Here is a 6000-nt window from a genome sequence, read left to right on the forward strand (position 1 = left end):
AGTACTTCCCTCCTTTTCACCTGCCAATCCAGTTTCTGGAATAGAAAAATCTACAGAAATATGTTCCCAAGTGTCATGAACAATTAAAATATCTATTACTGTACTTTGGTGTCCACAAAGAAAATACCTACAGAAGTTGCACAAAGAAAAAGAGAAAGGAATCAAAACCTAAGAGAATGGTTGAGCTTCATTCTATCAACACAACAACAAAAATCGAACACAAAGACAGTAAGAGAAAAAAAAGAGGAATAAAATAACTACAAGACAAACAAAAAACCAGTTAACAAAATGGTGGTAGTAAATCCTTCCCTATCAATAATCACTTTATTTTTTAAGATTTTATTTATTTATTTGACAGAGAGAGAGCACGCAAAGCAGGGGGAGCAGCAGAGAGAGAGAGACAGACAGAAGCAGGCTCTCTGCTGAGCAGGTAGCCCGATGTGGGGCTGGAGCCCGATGTGGGGCTCAATTCCAGGACCCTGGGATCATGACCAGAGCCAAAGGCAGATGCTTAACTGACTGAGCCACCCAGGCACCCCTTTATCAATAATTACTTTAAATGAAAATGGAGTAAAATCCCCAATAAAAAGATACAGAATGGCTGAGTAGATTAAAAAACAAGATCCAACTATATTATGTCTACAAGAAACTCACTGTAGATTCAAGGACATACATAGACTGAAGGGAAAGGGAAGGAAAGAAATATCCCATGCAAATAGTAAGTAACCAAAATAGAGCAGGAGTGGCTATAATTATATCAGGCAAAGTAGACTTTAAGTCAAAAACCATCTCTAGAAACAAAGGTCAATATACAATGATAAAAGGATCAATTCAACGGGAAGATATAACAAAGGCAAATACATACGCATCAAACATCAGGGCATCTAAGTATATAAAGCAAATATGGATAGATCTGAAAGGAGAAGTTGACAGAAATGCAATAACTGTAGATTTCAGTACCCCTTTTCAATAATGGATATAACATCTAGACAGAAAATGAATAAAGAAATAGCTGACTTAACATCAAATGTACATAACAGACAGATATAGAACTTTTCACCTAATGGTAGAACACACATCCTTCTCAAATGCACATAAAACATCTTCAGGATAGATCACACGTTATGTCATGAAACATCTCTTAATAAATTTAAGATCAAAGTCATACCAAGTATCTTTCCAACCACAATGGAATGAAACTAGAAATCAATAACAGCAAGAGTGGAAAAATCAAATACATGAAACTAAATGATATATACTTGAAAAATCAGTGGATTAAATAGGAAATCAAAAGGGAATTTAAATAATATCTTGAGACAACCCAAAATACAGCATACCAAAATGTATGGGATGCAGGAAAAGTGGTACTAAGGGAGAATTTTATAGTGATAAATGCCTACATTAAAAAAGAAAGATACCGGGCGCCTGGGTGGCTCAGTCATTAAGCGTCTGCCTTCGGCTCAGGTCATGATCCCAGGGTCCTGGGATCGAGTCCCACATCGGGCTCCCTGCTCGGCAGGAAGCCTGCTTCTCCCTCTCCCACTCTCCCTGCTTGTGTTCCTGCTCTCACTATCTCTCTCTCTCTCAAATAAATAAATGAAATCTTTTTAAAAATAAATAAATAAAAAAGAAAGATACCTTATAAACAGCCCAACTTTATGCCTCAAGGAACTAGGAGAGAAGAATAAACTAAGCCCAAAGTTAGAAGAAGGAAGGAAAATCAGAGAGAATGGAAAAAAAATAGAAAAAAATCAACAAAACTAAGAGTTGGGTTTTTAAAAAAATGAACAAAATAGACAAACTCTTAGACTAGGAAAAAAACAGAATTCTCAAATAAACAAAAGTAGACATAAAAGAGGAGACATTGCAATGAATGCCTGAGGAATAAAAATGACAATAAGGGACTATTATGAACAATTACATGTCAGCAAAATACATAATATAGAAGAAATGGATAAATTTCTAGAAACATACAACTTACCAAGACTGAATCAAGAAGAAATAGAAAGTATGAACAGACCAGTAGAAATAAGAGGACTGAAGTAGTAACTTAAAAAAAAAAAAAAAACCCAACAAAGAATATCCCAGGACTAGATGGCTTCACAACTGAATTCTAACATACTTTAAAAGAATTAATACCAATCCTTCTCAAACTCTTCCAAAAATAGTAAAGGGAATACTTCTAAACTCATTGTAGGAGGCCAGCATCACCCTGATACCAAAGTCAGAAAAAGAGTACGATAAAACTACAGGCCAATATCTCTGATGAACATAGATGGGAAAATCCTCAACAAAATACCAGCAGACTAAATTCAACAACACATTAAAAAGATTACACACCATGACCAAGTGAGATTTAACCCTGAGACACAAGGTTGGCTTAACATATTCAAATCAATCAACGTGATACACCCCATTAATAAAATAAAAGATAAAAAATATATGATAATCTCAATAGATGTAGAAAAAGCATTTGGAAAATTCAATAATCATTCATGATAAAAACTCTCAACAAAATGGGTATGAAAGGAACTTATCTCAACACAGTAGAAGCTATCTAGGAAAGTCCCATAAATAACATAATCAATGGGGAAAAACAAAAATTTTACCTCTAAGATCTGGTTACAAGGCAAGGATGCCCATTTTTACCACTTCTATTCAACATAGTACTGGAAGTACTAGCAAGAGCAATTAGACAACAAAAAGAAAAGCATCCAATTCTGAAAAGAAGTAAAAGTATCTGTTTGCAGATGACATGATCCTATATGTAGAAAACCCTAAAGACTTCAATTAAAAAAAAAAAACAAACCTCTTATAACTAATAAGCAAATTCAGTAAAGTTGGGGGATATAAAGTCAACATGCAAAAATCAGTTGCATTTCTTTACACCAAAAATGATCTAACCAAAAAGGAAATCAAGGAAACAATCCCATTTACAATAGCACAAAAAGAATACAATATTTAGGAATAAATTTAACCAAGGTACACTGAAAACTAAAATATTGATGAAAGAAACTGAAGAAAGCACAACTAAACATAGATGCCCCATGTTTATGCAATGGAAGAATATTGTTACAATGTTCATACTACCCAAAGTGATCTATAGATTCAATGCAATCCATAACAAAATTCCAATGGCATTTTTTAAAGAAAAAGAACAAACCTAAATTTTGTATGGAACTACAAAAGACCCTGAATATTCAAAGCAATCTTAAGAAAGAAGAATACAGTTGGAAGCATCGTATTTCCTGATCTCAAATTATATTATGAATCTATTGTAATCAAAATAGTATGGTACTGGTATAAAAACAGACACATAGACCAATAGAACAGAATAGAGAGCCTGGAAATAAACCCAAGCATATATGGTAAATGAATTTGCAACAAGAGTGTTAAGAATATACAATGGAGAAAGGATAGTCTCTTCAAATGGTGCTGGGAAAACAGAATATCCACATACAGAAGAATAAAATTGGACCTGTATATTACCATACAAAATAATCAATTTAAGGTGGATTAAAGACTTAAATGTAAGATCTAGAACCATGAAACTCCTAGAAGAAAACATAAGGAGAGATCTCCTTGATATTGGTCTTGACAATAATTTTTTGGATACAACACCAAAAGCTTGGGCAACAAAAGCAAAAATAAACTAGTGGAACTACATCAAATGAATAAGCTTATGCATAACAACGGAACTTTCCTGACTCAGGACATTGATGAAAGCAAATATATTGTATTATCTATGGCTTCAATTTTTTCATAATTTAATTTTTTCCTTAGCCCCTGATTTGCAAATAATTGCTTGGAAGTCTCCTGTGACTCTTAGAAACAAATCCCACAGGCTTGGTTAGCAAAACCATATTAAAACTGAACATAGAAGACACCAATTAGAATTAATTAGGCGAATTTACAAATATAAAACTTTCTTATCTTCCACAAATACATAGTGTAAGGAATCTTTGTAGTTCTTGGACCTGGCATTAAGATCCTAGGAGGCCAGATATGAAGAAGTAGTTCCCACATGACCTTATTAAGAGAAGTTGTGAAAAAAGATTTAAACCACCATCTGAAAAACCTGGATCTTTGTTTTGTTTAGTTTTGAGCTTTATTGTCTTAGGACAGCTAAACTGTATAGATTAGTGATTGGATTAAAATATTAAATGTAATAAAACTCCAGAGAAGACATTAGATTGCTCATTTTAATTGATGTTCTTTCACCCTAGTCATTATGCACCCTAATTAGCTTTGCAGTATGATGCTGTCGGAATGGACTAAAAATAGAATCCTCCAGTGATTTCTCCTCATACCCTGACCACATCTTTGGAAACTCTCACCCATTAGGCTTGGGTTCTTCAATTTCCCTGGGTTCTTCAAATATGTTGAAGAGTTGAAGGAGCTGAGAACCACTTCTTTACTCCAATAAAACTGAAGATCCATTGGTTAGCTGAGATGTGGAACAGATACCACCTCTGCTTGGTGTCAGTTGGCTGACTCCGGGCTTGTTGCCCAACCTCTCTGTACCACTATTTCATCATAGTTCTGAAGGCTAGATTTCTAAAATCAAGGTGTTAGTGGGGTCATCATCCTTTCAAAACCTTGGGAGGAGAATTCTTTCTTGTCCCTTCCAGCTTCTGGTAGCCCCAGGCATTCCTTGGCTTGTGGATGCAATCACCCCAATTTCTGCCTCTGTCATCACATGGCTGTGTTCTCCCTGTGTCCTCACATTTTCACATTTTCCCCCATACTATTTATTGAATGAATGATATTACTTACTATGAAATCTTTTCAATGAACCCTTGTTACCAGGGCCTGAAATCTTTTCATTGTTAACCAGGAAGTTCATTCAAAATTGCTACCAAATCTGTATTAGAGCTGGTCATGCTAATCATCACTTTCATAGACCATTAACTCAAAACATTAAATTAAAATGGCTACACAAACGGATGCAGAGAGCATACAAACAGTATTCTACAGGTTAAATGATACATTGATGAATTCCATGTGATCTTAAGATATGAAGAGGAATGTTAATATCTCTAAAACCATAAAGAGGCATGACCATTTGAAATCAGTATGAAAGTTCCACTAAATTATACTTTTCACTTTTTCTTTTTCCTAAATCAGAGGGATTATGAGAAATGGCAGTACCTTAGGAAAACCAAACTCCTGAGCAGAAATATAATTTTTGAGGACATTCAGCAACAAATCTAGAAAGCTGTTCTTTTCATTCTTTTTGAGTGATCTGCTTAAGAAAGTCATCTCACCAGAGTTTTATCAGGAGTGGAAGTGAGCTGGGAGAACAACTGGCTCAACCAGCGTTTATTTAGTCAATTCCTAATTATTCCATAATTGAAAATTTGATTCCCATATTATCAATGTCTAAACTTTCTTCTTCCTCTGGATTTTAGACCTGTGGTCATTTTTCTGCTCCCCCACTACCAGTAGGCTAAAGTGAGATAAAAGAAAGGATAATCAACCAATTTTCCTATGTTAATGAATATAGTTGGTGAGTAGGAAGGTGAAATGGGACTTAATAATTTATGGATTTCATGTATTTCTGAGAATTCCTGACCACCATGAAGATAGCTAATAGTTCATTGTTTTAGTGCCAGTTATTTATTATATAAATGAGTGTTAGGTACTGCATTAAAAGAAAAATAAACAGAAGGAAGGAGCATGCATGACCAGGAAACTTGCAAGGTAAATTAAGGAGCCAAACATAGGAAAAATCAGAAACTTTCAGGACCATGGAATATTTAGATACACTTTTTACAAAAAAGTTTGCTGATCCCTGAACTAAGGCATCTGAGATTTCCTACAATTTTGATATTCCATACAACTATGAAATTATTAATTTAATAATGAATTTAATTTATAATAACTTATTAACTAATAACTTACAGTTGCATTTTTTGTATAATCTTGCAACTTCTAATTTATGCAGTAGCTTTTCTTTATAGACAACTTGGCATCTAATATTACTAGTAGAAGGATTTG

Source organism: Mirounga angustirostris, unplaced genomic scaffold, assembly GCF_029215605.1.
Source record: "Mirounga angustirostris isolate CCGP_5_RB_7025 unplaced genomic scaffold, mMirAng1.0.hap1 SCAF_11, whole genome shotgun sequence".
NCBI lineage: Eukaryota > Metazoa > Chordata > Mammalia > Carnivora > Phocidae > Mirounga > Mirounga angustirostris.